Source organism: Octopus sinensis, linkage group LG5 (assembly GCF_006345805.1).
Source record: "Octopus sinensis linkage group LG5, ASM634580v1, whole genome shotgun sequence".
Taxonomy (NCBI): domain Eukaryota; kingdom Metazoa; phylum Mollusca; class Cephalopoda; order Octopoda; family Octopodidae; genus Octopus; species Octopus sinensis.
In genome coordinates this window covers 51,725,994-51,742,402 of record NC_043001.1, presented here as the reverse complement: position 1 = coordinate 51,742,402, position 16,409 = coordinate 51,725,994, and the positions used below count along the sequence as shown (strand labels likewise).

The 16,409-nt window shown below is 35.7% G+C and overlaps 1 protein-coding gene across 7 annotated transcripts in view; it reads left to right on the top strand.

The window, feature by feature from the left end:
* Window positions 1-16,409, top strand: part of LOC115212306 (leucine-rich repeat-containing G-protein coupled receptor 4-like) — an 85,318-nt gene that overhangs the window by 31,467 nt on the left and 37,442 nt on the right. The window contains exon 2 of one of the 7 annotated variants that reach the window (XM_036503435.1): window positions 10,176-10,292. The exons of the other annotated variants lie outside the window; for them this stretch is intronic. The gene's annotated coding sequence lies outside the window, so the exon portion shown is untranslated. The remainder of the gene's footprint in view (window positions 1-10,175; window positions 10,293-16,409) is intronic. 7 annotated transcript variants of the gene reach the window in all.

The window sequence follows — 16,409 nt, the reverse complement described above, 5'->3', positions numbered from 1 at the left end:
GAGCACCGCCTTTAATCGAGCAACTTGACCCCGGGACTTATTCTTTTGTAAGCCCAGTACTTATTCTATCGGTCTCTTTTGCCAAACCGCTAGGTAACGGGGACATAAACACACCAGCATCGGTTGTCATGCAATGCTAGGGGGACAAACACCGACACACAAACACACACACGCATATATATACATATATACGACGGGCTTCTTTCAGTTTCCGTCTACCAAATCCACTCACAAGGCTTTGGTCGGCCCGAGGCTATAGTAGAAGACACTTGCCCAAGGTGCCATGCAGTGGGACTGAACCCGGAACCATGTGGTTGGTTAGCAAGCTACTTACCACACAGCCACTCCTGTGCCTGTTGGACAACACTTTACAAAACGATAGTGACTTTTGCAAATAAAACATTTATGTTCAACATGTACATTTACAGCATTACATTATTTTTATATTTGCAAAATATTAAGGTATTATTTACATGACACACATAAACAAAGCTGAAATCACTAAACATCTACAAGCATTTTAAGGAATGGCATTCTGTTGACAAAACATATAAAAACTATATAGAAAAAAAGTTAATTAACTTAGTTTAATTAATTTCAGAAGTCATTTATGTAAAAGGATGTCTTATTTGTAAAAGTAGCTTCAGTTTTGTACCAGATGTCAAGGAGGTTAAAAAATGTATGCATTCAACAACATTACTTTCACACATAGAATAACTTGCTAGCGGAAATGCTGTGAAAGAGTGACTGGTGCACTGAAAACTAGAACCCAACATGATTGTCATCTGATATTTTTATTTTTTACTTGTTTCAGTCATAAGACTGTGGCCATGCTAGGGTGCCATCTTTTAGGGTTTTAATCAAACATGTACTTTTTTTCTTGAAGGAATACTGAAGACACAAAAACATCACTTGTATGATGGTGATAATCATTTGCAACCATCATGAGATGTCCATGCATGCACACACACACACACAGGGCTGGTTTAAGGTGTAGGTATAGTGGGTAGTTGCCTAGGAGCCTCATGGGTCTGTTTGTTCTATTCTGATCTACAGGGGTTGGACAAAATAACGGAAATACCTTAAAATTTCAAACAAATTTATTTTAATATAGAGTAGAACCGCCTTTGGCAGTATTTACAGCTTGAATTCTATGAGGTATGGACTCGTACAAAGTTTGAATTATTTCCAAAGGAATTTTTGTCTATTCTTCAGCTAAAACAGTCTCCAGTTCTTGTAGTGATGATCATGGAGGATATTGGCTCCTTACTTGTTTTCTAAAATGCACCATAAATGTTCAATAATTTTGATATCTGGGGACTGTGGCGGCCAGATAAGATGTTCAACTTCACTAGAATGTTCCTTGTGCCATTCAGTAACAACTTTCGCTGTGTGAATTGGTGCATTATCATCCTGAAAGACTGTGTTTCCCTCCAGAAATAGTTCCGCAATCATAGGATGAATTTGATCAGATAAAATGTTTAAATAGTCTTGGTTATTAATTGTGCCATGAAAGCAAACCATTGGGCTGGCAGATTTCCAAGATATAGCTCCCACCCCAGATCATCACAGATCCTCCTCCATGTTTAACAGTTGGAAGAAGGCAGTCTGGGTCAAATACTTTTTTCGACTGTCTCCACATGTATACTCGGCCGGTGGTCGGAAATAGGGTAAAGGATGACTCATCCGAGAAAATAACATTCTTCCACTGATCTAGGGACCAATTCTGTAGGTTTTTAGTCCACTCTAAATGCTTTGCAACATTTGTTTTTGAGAGTATTGGTTTTCTGATTGAAGCCCTCCCATGAAATCCAGCCTTGTGCAGCTCCCAGCAAACAGTTTTTGTAGAAACTGGGTTCTTGAGGTGGTCATTAAGCTCTGCAGTAATTTTGGGAGCTGTACTTTTGTGATTCTTTCTAACAATTCATGTAAGAGTCTGACAGTTCCCATCTAAAAGTTTTGGTTTTCTTCCGGAGTTTTGTTTCGATAAGGAGGTTTTTCCCTCTTTCTCAAAGGCTGTCATTACTTTTGAGATAGTACTTCTTGATACATCAAACATTTCGGTTGTTTTCATTATGCTAGCACCTGCCATATGAGCACCAACAATTTGACCTGTTTGAAAGTCCAATAGATCTGTCATTTTAATGAATTTTAATTACCCTTTTCTGATGATATCTGAAAAGAAACAGCAATTTTAGCAAAAAATATTAAGCAACACTAATAATAAATCAAAAAACATAAAAAGTAAACAAGCTTCTGACAGTTTTACAGGTATTTCAATATTATGATGCTATGATATTAGGTTTTTCCATTATTTTGTCCAACCCCTGTATGTATTTTGTGGTTTACTGTCAGTAAATAGACGTAGGGGCCCTGTACATTGATTTGCCTTGGAGCCTTTGGTACTGCTAAGACAGCTCTGTGTGTGTGTATAGATATATAAGAATATATATATATATATATATATATATATATATATATATACTAGCAGTATCGCCCGGTGTTGCTCGGGTTTGTAAGGGAAATAACTATATAAGCATTTTTAGAGAGTTATAGCCAAAAAATAGCAAAAAATGCATTAAAATGGAAAAATATGATGGTAAATTTTTTTTTAAATCGTTGACTCATCGTAGACATTTTTAGAGAGTTACTTCCCTTATATAATAGCGAAAAAATGCATTAAAATGGAAAAAAAACGATGGTAAATTTTTTTTTAAATCGTAGACTCATGTAGACGCTTTCTTAGCCATTTCTGTTTTGGTGTCTTCAAGCCATGAAGTCGTTGTTCTAAAAGAACACTGGTCTCCTTGACAACGCATTACGACGTTGATTTCCTTACACTCCCTTCCCCACAGGTGCAGGTGTGAGCGTGGACGCCAACTCCGCCGCCATCGACACACGAAAAATTATGCATTAAAATGGAATAAAAAATGATGTTAAATTATTTTTTAAATCGTAGACTCATCGTAGACGCGCGCTAATATTCAGACGGGCTCAATATGAATCACGACTATAAGCTACCCGAATTTGGTTAAACTGTACCGCAAAATGTGGGAGTAGTTAGGAATCTAAATCGAAGGGGACAGACACTCACACAACTACAGTTTTATATATATAGATATACATAGCGCAGTAGTGGTGAGATATGACAGCAAAGAAAAGCATACATTCACTCTCTGCATGCAATTAGACTCGGAAAGTTCGTGAGGAACCCATTGACCCAATTTGCTGACTTTTCCGATAGCACACAGGTGTCAATGAATGGTTGAATGACCAAATCCAAGCTTCTCTGCTAGTTCCTCAACAGTTACAATGATATTTTGTTCCACCAGGGTTTTCAGGATGTCCTTGTCGAGTTCTACAGATCTTTCAGGATGAGGCTCGTCTTCTAGGCTGTAGTTTATGGCTCGGGATTTCTGGAACCACCATTGACACTGCCTTACGCTTATCGTCCAATCCCCATATACTGCATTAATATTTCTTGTACTTTGCACACATTTATATTCTGTTATTCTTTTATATGTTTCAGCCTTGAGGTTGTGGCCATGCTGGATCATGTGTGTGTGTGTCTGTCTGTCTGTATGTATATATGTATATGTATGTGTGTGAACAATAATATTTTCAACAGATGTGTTGCAAATGTATCTGATTGTTCTCAAGCTTCAATACTGTGTGTGTGTGTATGTGTGTGTGTGTGTGTGTGTGTGTATGTATGTATATGTATGTATGTATGTATATGTATGTATGTATGTATGTGTGTATGTATGTATGTATGTGTGTATGTATGTATGTGTGTGTGTATGTATGTGTGTGTATGTATGTATGTGTGTATGTATGTATGTATGTGTGTGTGTATGTATGTATGTATGTATGTATGTATGTATGTATGAGTGTATGTTTACTTTATTACTAATTACTCTCTTCCAAGAACATTTTCACTCTTAGCTCTTAGCTTCCCATACATTTTACTCATGTATCTATCAGCGTCATAGACAGAATACTTTCACTTAGTCTTCCTCAAATCACTCTGTCGCTATTTACTTTCATTTTATTCGTTGCCCACTGTGTGTGTGCGTTTGCGTGTGGTGTAAACCAGACTAAGAAAAGCATTTGACACACACACCAGAATGTGAGTTTTCTGTAAATTTTGCTTAATTGGAGTTTAAATTTTAAAAACTGGACCTGGCATGACGCGATGCATTGTACTCTCAAAAATGCTAGGTAAATTGTAATTGAAGAAATCCTATATTGTAGATTTGTATAACTCCCAAAGGGAGGCAGATAAAATCTGCCTTTTATAATAAGAGATATATATACATACATATATGTGTGTGTGTGTGTGTGTGTGTGTATGTATGTATGTATATGTATGTATGTATGTATATGTATGTATGTATGTATGTGTGTATGTATGTATGTATGTGTGTATGTATGTATGTGTGTGTATGTATGTGTGTGTATGTATGTATGTGTGTATGTATGTATGTATGTGTGTGTGTGTATGTATGTATGTATGTATGTATGTATGTATGTATGAGTGTATGTTTACTTTATTACTAATTACTCTCTTCCAAGAACATTTTCACTCTTAGCTCTTAGCTTCCCATACATTTTACTCATGTATCTATCAGCGTCATAGACAGAATACTTTCACTTTAGTCTTCCTCAAATCACTCTGTCGCTATTTACTTTCATTTTATTCGTTGCCCACTGTGTGTGTGCGTTTGCGTGTGGTGTAAACCAGACTAAGAAAAGCATTTGACACACACACCAGAATGTGAGTTTTCTGTAAATTTTGCTTAATTGGAGTTTAAATTTTAAAAACTGGACCTGGCATGACGCGATGCATTGTACTCTCAAAAATGCTAGGTAAATTGTAATTGAAGAAATCCTATATTGTAGATTTGTATAACTCCCAAAGGGAGGCAGATAAAATCTGCCTTTTATAATAAGAGATATATATACATACATATATGTGTGTGTGTGTGTGTGTGTGTGTGTGTGCGCACAAAAACAGGCTTTTTTCAGTTTCCATTTACTAAATCTACTCATAAAGTTTTGGTCAACCCATGACTAAAGAAGATGATTGTCCAAGGTGTTACACAGTGCAAGTGACCCCAAGACTACATGGTTGCAAGCAAGCTTCTTTTAGCCATGTAGCCATGCCTGCACCTAAAAGAAAAGTTAAGTCAGTGTATTTGAAGAATTTGGGCATACATATATACATGTCATCATTATCATTCATCATTATCACTCAACTACTGTTTTTTATACTGCTATGATTAAGACAGTTTGATAGGAAATGGCAAATCAGAAGACTGCTCCAAACTCTTGTTTATTTTGGCATGGTTTCTACAGCTCAATACCATTCCTGATGCCAACTATTTAACAGAGTGTATTGGGTGCTTTTTATATGGCAACAGCAGCAGTGAGGTCACTGAATTATTTTTATATGTTTTTTTTCCATATTCACATGAGTACAATGTGAACTCAAATATACTATAACCCACCACATGCATTATATAGTGAAAACCAGTAAAATATTTAATATTTTCATACCTCTTATGACTAAACCCTTCAGCTTTTAAACCAGCCATATCTGGCCCAAATATTGTACCTGTTTTGTGTTCATACTGACCAGATAAGGCCTCTCACACCTACCATACAATATCATTCTAAAGCATAAGCAGTTACATTGTGAAATTCTCAAATATATGAGATAATGCATGATTGATTCAAAACCACATGAATGAATAAGCATTATATTTGTCAGAGTAATCTGAATGCTAAAGGGTTGAAGTTTAAATATGGATTCATTTTAGTCAACCATAAGCTACACTTCTCTTTTTTATATCCATACTTTTATTCTAAGGTTGGGTACTGGAGTTTTTTTTATCAGTATAAACATATTTCTTCAGTAATGTAACTTGCACATTTAAAATTGGTTGCTTTTAAAAATAATTAGTTTTACACACACAACCAGTATGTTAACAAGCATTAACAATTGCTATTGGATGTATGCACTATACATGGTATGCTTCATAGCTCTAGGTAATGAAGTGTATACATTTATCCAGTGGATTTCAGTGCTTCTTTTTACAGAATTGTCTTTTTATAAACACTCCTTTTCCAGGTTTTGAAAAGAGAAAAAGAAAAAAAAATCCAGTAGACTGTTAACTTTTTAGTACAGTGGATAGACAATATACTCATGGTTATTCAAGAAAACAGAATAGCATAGGTGCAAAGCCTTTGATAAGAGGTCTGTTCAATCAGAACTGAAGTGGGACTAAACAACAAACACAACACACAAAGGCATCCAGAAGAATAATTCTCCATAAAAATCTGTTATGGTTGTCAAGTTGATGCTGACATACATGATGTTGTAAACCAAGAAATTTTAACAGATTAAAATTATACCCATGCTGAGAAGACAGGTGGCTTAGTAGTTAGGCAACTGAAATCTCAATCATAAGGTTATGAGTTCAATTCCCAGTGTGAGAATCATGTTGTATCTGTGGGCATGACACTTTATTTTATATTGGTCCTGTCTACTCAGTTGGCAAAAATAAGTATTAAGACTAAAAGAGTGCATGATCAGCATCGAGTTAGTGCAGCACCTTAAATTGAGTCAATGATACGACTCAAAAATTTTGAGCATGAAGCAGGATACATTCAGCAGTCAATCATAATATCCTATTTTTATCCATTACTCCTTTTTTCTTTACTCTGGTCATAAGAAGCAGCAACCATTTTCTTAGTTGCTGACTCTGATCAAGCAAGGCAGGGAAGACAACAGAATTTAAATGAATTAAATTAATACAATGGCATGGGTGTGTGTTAAATGGTTTCCTTCCCAACCACATAGTTCTGGTTTCAGTTTCACTGCATGGCACCTTGAGCAAATGTTTTCTACTACAGCCTAAGGTCAATCAAAGCTTTGTGAATGGATTTGGTAGATGGAGACTGAAAGAACTCCATTGTGTGTGTGTCTTTGTTTGTCCACTACCACTATTTGACAGCTTGTGTTGGTTTGTTTATGTCCCTATAACTCAGTGCTTCAGCAAAAGAGACTGATAGAACAAATAACAGGCTTGACTGAAAGAAGTAAAAAATAAAAGATAAAGGTATATTATTATATAGTTTGATTGCCTTACAATCTATCTTTTACTTGTTGAAGTCATTGATCTGTGATGAATTTGATGCTTCATGTGACATGTGTTATGAACTTAATATAGCAAAGTGCATTGAATCACTGTTATTATTTTGTGAACAAGTGTAGCACAAAATGTAATGAAGCAAACATGTGTAGATTTGGAAAATACAGTCATGTGGAGAAAATAAGTTATTAAATATAAATAAAACTTATTTTATATGTTTCTTATGAGCTGAGAGACACTCCACTTGTGATCAGTCTTGAACTACCATTGTCAGTCAGTTTAGGACAAGTGTTGTGCAAGTCATTGTAATTCCATTTACTTAGATCCAGTTCATTTACTCTTTTATTTTGTTACTCTTTTACTTGTTTCAGTCATTTGACTGTGGCCATGCTGGAGCACCGCCTTTAGTCGAGCAAATCGACCCCAGGATTTATTCTTTGTAAGTCTAGTACTTATTCTATCGGACTCTTTTGCCAAACCGCTAAGTTACGGAAACGTAAACACACCAGCATCAGTTGTCAGAGTGATGTTGAGGAGGACAAACACAAACACACACATATATATATATACATATACATATATACTATAGGTTTCTTTTAGTTTCCGTCTACCAAATCCTCTTGCAAGGCTTTGGTCGGCCCGAGGCTATAGTGGAAGACACTTGCCCAAGGTGCCGCACAGTGGGACTGAACCCAGAACCATGTGGTTGGTAAGCAAGCTACTTACCACACAGCCACTCCTATCTTTTCTGTTTTATTATTTCAGTCATTGTTTGATTCATTGTGTTTATTCATTCTTTCATTCTCAGCTTCATGTTTTTGCCAGTTTTAGTTATTTGATCCTTCAGTATGCTAACATTAAAGCAAAATGTTTGAAAAGCCTGCTTATATGATTTGGCAATTAAAATATGTATAAAAACAGTTGTCAGAAATGAGAATAAAGCTCATTGTTAGTACTGTAAATGTATATGTCTGAATACAGCCAATTTCCTCCAGAAAGAGGGATGTTTAGACAAATAAAAAGAAATCCCACTGATGTGCTTTACATTAAAAGTTTATATTTACAAAGTATCAAAATTTGAAATAATATGCACAGAATAAATAAAAGTTACATGGCTCAAAAATATAGCAAGGATGGAGATGTCACATGCCAAATGGCTTCGGTATGACCTAGCAACTCCAAGTTCTTTTAAAACTTCACCAGAAAGTTTGTAAGTTGAACAGTATTTTCCTATTCTTAACAGGCCAAATTTTTGGGAGTTGTTGCTTTAAGGAGATCAAGTTCCATTTCATTTCAAAGTTTGAATTTTATGCAAAATGTTAATGATGCAACATTTCTGTTAATGGTGCAATGCCAGTGGAATAGCAAGGGTTCTCAGTACCTGGGTGGCATAGACAATTTTGGTATCCTCATTGTAATTTACGTGTACGACAAGAAAGAAGAAATTTTGAACTCCTTCCTGCTGGTGCAGGAGTAGGCAAGGAACTACTATTTAGGGACTGATGCTCGAAAAATTTAGATTATCCCATGATTAATTTGCTCCTTTTTTTAAAACTACTCTTTAAAGAAAAGTGAAAGCCCTGATTCATTTTATATCTTCCTTTAATTGGGAAATTAAGAGTTAATGCTTAGCTTGAATTTATATAAGGTTGTATTTGTAGAAGAAACACAGGCTTGGACGAATAGGTCATAAGAATTGATTGAGACGAATACATTTAGCAAGTTCAGAAATTTAAGAAACTTCAGTGGAGTGCATTTCATTATTGTACAGTGGTGAAGCTTCATAAAGGTGGCCAACTGGCAGAGTTGACAGAGCATTAGATAGATTGTCTTGCAGCATTTGTTCAAGCTCTCTCTGCTTTGAATTCAAATACTGACAAGGTTAACTTTTCTTTTAGCCTTCAATAAGTATCAAGAAGTATCAATCCTGTATTGGGATTTCTTTTTATTTGTCTAAACATCCCTCTTTCTGGAGGAAATTGGCTGTATTCAGACATATACTGGGTGTCCTTTACATGGCACCATCACCAGTGCTTATGTGGAACAAGCACTAGTGCTTTTTATGTAACACCATCACCAGTGCTTTTTAAGTGGCACCAGCACTCACAGCAGTGCTTCTTACGTGGTCTTTTGTAGTGGGTGGGTCTTTTTAACTGATATTAGAAAATAATTATTACTAATACTACAACTACTACACCACTACTGCTACTACTAAGCTCTAGTTTAGTGGTTCTTTGTTTAAACTCTGTTGATGATAGAAGTTCAAGCACAATGTTACTGATGTGCTTTACATTAAAAGTTTATAGTTACAAAAATCTTTTAAAGTTAAAATTTTAGGGGAAAAAGGAGCAGAAAATCTATTGTCTCTTTGTTTTATTAATTGCACTTGTATAAGCAAACTTATGAATGACATATTTTGCAAGATATTCAAGTACTACTATGGAATCTTTAAAACCTTAAATTAAATTTGTTTTAAAGCTATGGTGCACCTAAATAGCCCTTGTAACATTCTGTTAAACAACGCTACTCTGGTCTGTTATCACTAAGTAATTTCAGTGCCTTTAGTAGCTAAATCAAATGCGAATGCCCTTTTAATTTCTTTCATCCTTCATGTTTCTGTTATTAGGCTATGGACATACTGGGGCACCACCTTGAAAAATTTGTAGTCGAATGTATCAACCCAGAACTTTTATTTTTACAATTTTAAGCATGGTACTTACACTGTCAGTGTCTTTTCACTGAACCACTGTTATGAGAATGTAAACAAACAAATACCAGCTGTCAAGCGGTGGTGGGAGACAAATACAGACACAAGCACATACACACACACACACGACGGGCTTCTTTCTTTTTCTGTCTACCACATCTATTCACAAGGTTTGGTTTGCTCAAATTTATAGTAGAAAACACTTGCCCAGTGGAACTGAACCTGGAACCATGTGGTTGGGAAGCAAGCTTCTTACTACACAACTACACCTGTACCTATCTTTATTTATTTTTATTTTATTTTATTTTTAGAGCATTGCCATAGCAAATTTACACATTTAATGAATGCAACAAGATCCATCTGACCAGTATTACTAACCTGATGATCAGCTGCATCTGTGATATTTCGTATCAGTAATTTCATCAAAGGTATGAATCATTGTAACTAGATATTTTGCCTGGTTGATGTGATGACTATTGCACACCTGCTGTGGGGATGTTTGAGAAGCCAAAAGTATCAGATACCTGAGCTTTTAATACAGATAACCTGATACTTTGAGTCAGTTAGTGTGATCTCTATGACACATCTGTAATGACACCTACCTGATGTCTTATAATTGCTACACCTCATTCACAAACATGATTGTTCTTGAAGCAGTGTGGGAGATTCTGCATGGTTGTCATGGTTACAGCCAAATCAGAAAGGGACATATTGATTGACTTAGTTCTAGTTATACTAGCTTTCTTTTAAAGGTAAATGATTATTTAAGCTAGGAAGTATTTTGGAATTTTTTTCTTTTTTTTTTCTGCTTCACAGTGCTTACATGAGGCTAAATAGCATTACCTTGTGTCACTGTTTTTCTGAGAAAGCTCCAAGGAACTCAATGAGTCTATGAAAAAATTGTACAAGATAAGATACCTTTTATTAAAACTTAATAAAAGTTTATTTTGCAAAACAGTAGTTACCATTTCTTTGATAATGTTTTCTTTTTCTTTCAGAAACAATTTTTATTTTATTTAATCATCATCATCATCAGTTAATGTCTGTTTTCCATGAAGGTATGGATTGGACAGGTTGATGGGATCTGAAGAGTTAAAGACTGCATTGAGCTCCTATATCTACTCTTCCATTCTTTCTACAGTGGGATCTTTCCTATTGTCAACTACTTTATAGAATATCCTGGGTTGGAATTTTTATTTTTTTTTGTGGCAGCAGCAACTGAGTAACTCACAAGACAAAACCCTCTACTGAGTAGGGGTACAATATTGAGGGAGGTGGCTTTGTACCAAATACTCCTACCTGCACACTAATTCATTGCTGCACTCAGTGACAACATCATTAGTACTTCTTCTGGGTACAAAATCAAACTACCTCTTACCTTGCCTAACTCGTCCTAATTTGATGAGCTATAATCCTGTAACTTTCATGACCTGGTCTAGTAATTTGATACCTCTGTAATTACTTCTCTCTAATGCATCTACCCTTGTATAATGCTGCTACACCACTCATCAGGTATGATACCTTCCTGTAAACCCAATTAACTATATGGGTGACTTGGCTGTATTCCACTTCACCAGATATTTTAAACAGAGGGACTAATCATTCTAGTTGACAGGGTACAAAACCAAACTGCATCTCATCCTAATTAGTTGAGTTGTAATTGTTTCTGTGACTTCCATGACCCCTATTATTAGCATTATGGTGCTGATGATTTTTGTTAAAATAATGGTATGGATCCTGTGATTATTTGAATAAATTTTATAACTGTTCAATGATGATACTACAAGGAATGACTAGGTTTCATTGGATTATTACACCATACCTTAGTCATCAAAGGAACCTCTGTGTAGTCATCATCATAGACATAGTCAAGTTTCACTTAAATTAAAATAACTGGAACTCTGTCGGTTATGATGGCAAGGGTTTCAGTTGATCTGATCAGCAGGACAGACTGCTTATGAAATTAACATTCATGCGGCTATGCACTCCACAGACATGTGTACTTTTAACATAGTTCTCAGGGAGTGACACAAAATGTGTCATGGCTGGCCCTTTGAAATATAGGTACTACTCATTTTTACCAACTGAGTGAACTGGAGCAGCATGGAATAAAGTGTCTTGCTCAAGGACATAATGCATTGCCAGGAATTGAACTCACAACCTTATGATAGTGAGCTGCGTATCCTAACCACCAAGCCACATGCCTTCATAAATACTCTCTCTCTCTTTTTACTGGTTTCAGTCATTTGACTGTGGCCATGCTGGAGCACCGCCTTTAGTCAAACAAATCGACCCCAGAACTTATTCTTTGTAAGCCTAGTACTTAATCTATCAGTCTCTTTTGCTGAACCGCTAAGTTACGATGCAGCATCGGTTGTCAAGCGATGTTGGTGGGGGACAAACACAGACACACAAACACACACACACACATATATATATACATATACATATATACGACGGGCTTTTTTTAGTTTCCGTCTACCAAATTCACTCACAAGGCTTTGGTCAGCCCGAAGCTATAGTAGAAGACACTTGCCCAAGGTGCCACGCAGTGGACTGAACCCAGAATCATGTGGTTGGTAAGCAAGCTACTTACTATACAGCCACTCCTGCCCCTAAATAAAATAGATTAATCAACTAATGTGATCCTAGATTGTCATCATCATCGTCATCATGGTACGCTTTTTTGCAAAACATTGATGACACTACAACCAAAGTCTTCCCAATTAAATGCAAGTTCTTGCATTGGATGAAGCTATAGCATTACTTCATTCTGACATTCGCATAGTATTTTCTTGGTTTGCCATTGCTTTCCCCAACTGGAAGGCCATTGGCCCACAGGGAGCTCATCCATTCTTCAACAGGCCTTGTTTCGAGTCCTGCTGGGTATCCAGATATTCTTCACATGAGTAGCAAGCTACTCAAGTGGGGGAGCTGGTTTAGTTGGCAACCACTTGAGCATGGAACAGGTAGTAGTGGTTTACTTGGTACCAGTAGAAGATCTCATCACAGTTTGACAAGGCCCCTAACCTGGTTTGATAACCTTTTTCTTTTTTTTTTCTAAAAAAAAAAATATAAGAGACTGATGATTAAGGCTGAAAAGATTTCTTGATCATTGGCTTGTGTAGTTAGGGCTGAACTTGAGATAAACAACGAGAGTTGAAGAAAGGCAGAAATGGGAAAGCAAGACTTTTCAGTGATGGTGATGATAGTGTGTGTGTGTGTGTGATAGAGAGAAAGCAAGAGAAAGGAGTAGCTTTAATTGTGTCTATGGTAGGTGAATAGGAGTGATGTAGGGATAGATTTAGCTAAGTCAAGGTAACATTTAAGTGAAGGTTACCATATTTTTAGAAGCATTAGCAAGGCATAAGAAGAATACAGAGAAAATACAGACAACCATATAGATATCATTTAGATTTGGTGGAGTGACGTACACAAACGTGTTCATATTTGACATTGTCACACACACACACACATTCACATTAGCATAAGAGACATGAATATCTAGCAACTTACATGCTAGATTGATTCACACCTAGAGCTGACACAATATAAATAACTCATTTTATAACTCAGGGTAATATCACTCACATAGACACTTCTTTTTCTTTTTGTTGACAATATGTATTATTGCAAACAGATATATTTCTTATAAACACTGTCATTTGAGAATGATAGATGTATGTTATGAATCTCACTTTGAACCAAACCTGGAATTGAGTTTCCTGTTGGAAAGAACCTAGGCACAGGCAAGGCTGTGCGGTAAGAAGTTTGCCTACCAACCTCATGTTTCTTGGTTCAGTCCCACTGCATGGCACCTTGGGCAAGTGACTTCTACTATAGCCTCAGACCAACCAAAGCCTTGTGGGTAGATTTGGTAGATGGAAACGGAAGAAGTTCATTATATATATATATATATATATATATGTTAGTTGAGTTAGAGGTTAAGATAACCATCTAAGGGATAGAAGTATCCATTACGGTATATTACCTATATTTAACCATGTGCATACGTATGCAAATATATTATGTTCATAAGTTATAGGTAAAGACAGGGATAAACATGGGTTTATCAGGAATCAAAATTTAAAGAAAACAGACAATGGAGAAGTGCTAATTAACAACAATTGACTTACCTCAATTATTATTTATTAATTCAATGCAAATAGATTGCATCTCATTTAACAGTTGTTTCTGCTTCAAATGTTATACGGTATTGCCATTGATATTCAAAGTATGTAAAAATATTAATCATATTTGATAATAAAATCAGTCTGAAACAAGGAGCTTCATCAGATTTTAAGAATTAATAGAGAGAAGAGAAAAGGGGTAAAGTTGAATATGGTTGTAATCATACCATTTTGCTTGTGTGTCTCTTTGGGCCGTTAAGTAAAAGACTCTCTATTTATTCCTCACTCTGATGAAGCTCCTTGCTTCAGATCGGTTTTATTACCAAATATGATTAATATTTTGCAATACCATATAACATTGGAAGCAGAAACAGCTGTTAGATGAGACGCAGTCTATATGCATTGAATTAATAAATGATAATTGATGTAAGTCTATTGTTGTTAATCAGTACTTCTCCATTTTCTGTTTTCTTCATATATTTCCTTCCGGTCTTTCAAAATGTGACCTCGTGTGTACCGTTGGCGATTTTTTTCCCTCTGTCTTCCCTTCTCTGGATCTTTCCTTCTCCTATGTTTCCGATGAAGAGCTCCGCTCAAAACGTTAAACCCTCCTTCTTTCCTTCTTTCCTGAGCGTCCAATAATACTATATTTGTTCCACGTCCTCACGTTGTTGTGTTTTTTTTGTGCTTTCTTGTTTGGATTAACTTTATATATATATATATATATATATATATATATATATATGTATGTATGTAAGCAGAGTGAGCAGTTATAACTGACTAAGAGATAAAATATTCAAATATACTATTGGTATCCGTTCCCCATGTTATTTCTGGGCATGGATATGCAGGAACACTATGCTCATAGGGTACAGGTAACAACAGAATAAATAAAAGTTTATCAGGAAACAAATATAAATAATCAGAAAATGGAGAAAACCTCAGATCAAGAAGCACATCAATTGGACCCCATTTATAGCTTATTATTTAATACAAAACATGGCATTACATTTATGTGACATAACATTTAAATCATATGTTATGCTATGTTTTGTATTAAATAATAGGCTATAAATGTGGCCCAATTGATGCGCTTGTTGATCTGAGGTTTTCTCCATTTTCTTATTAATATATATATATGTATATATGTATATATATATGTATGTATATGTTTGTGTTTGACCCTCTGCCATTGCTTTACATCCAATGCTGGTGTGTTTATGTTCCCTTAACTTAGCAGTTCAGCAAAAAGTACTGATATAATAAGTACTAGGCTTACAAAAAGTAAGTCCTGGGGTTGATTTATTTGACTAACATCTTTCAAGGTGGTGCTCCAGCATGGCCACAGTCAAATGACTGAAACAAGTAAAAGAATAACAGAATCACATTAACATTTTTACATTAAGTTAAATGGATTTACTAATGAATGATATCTCTTCATAACTGAGTGGTTCAACAAAAGAGACAGACAGTATGTTACTAGACTTCAAAAAAAAAAAGAAGAAAAAAAGAAAAAGTATGAGGTCGATTTGTTTGACTGAACCCTTCAGGATGTTGGCCCAGCATGGTCACAATCCAGTGACTGAAACAAATATAAAATGAAAAGGAATAAAGATCTATTGTCTGTTCCATGCTATCCATACATTTTGTTCTATATATATACAAAAGAATAAATACTAAATAGAGTGAATGGGTATGCAGAAAGAAATGTTAAGAGAATACTACTTTATGCTGTTGCTGTAGTGAAGACACTTGCTCAAGGTGGAAGTGGGATGGGGACTGAAGCCATATGGTTTGCAAAGTGAACTTCATAACTACACTGTCTTACCTGTGCTTACATTTTTCTCTTACCTGTGGTTACATTCTTGTCTTACCTGTGCCTTCTTCTTAAATATTCACACCTTCAGAAAGTTTATAGTCTACAGCTTCTAAAATTCATGCAAATATCTTAACATGCTGTGACTTAATAGCAAACAACTGTAATATTGTGGAGTAGTGGGTGTTGTATGTACATGAAGGATCATGTTTATAGCAGGGTCAGTAAGGACTATTGAAATATAAAAAAAAACGTCCATAAGTAGGGAAGGGTAACATTTTTGTTTTTGTTATATGACTCTTACAGGTTAGGCAACAAGCTGACAAAACTGTTAGCACACCAGTATTGCATGTCTGGGTTCTGAGCTCAAATTCCACTGAGTTCAGTGTTGCCTTTCAGGGTCGATAAAATAAGTACCAGTCAAGTACTGGGATCAATGTAATTGACTTTTCCCTCCCTTCAAAATCTACTGATCCTGTGCCAAAATTTTAGGTCAAAGCAGTGAGGTGGAAAAGTCATTAGCATCCCAGGGAAAATGTTTAGTGGCATTTCATTCATCTTTACATTCTGAGTTCAAATTCTGCTGAGTCAGCTTTGCT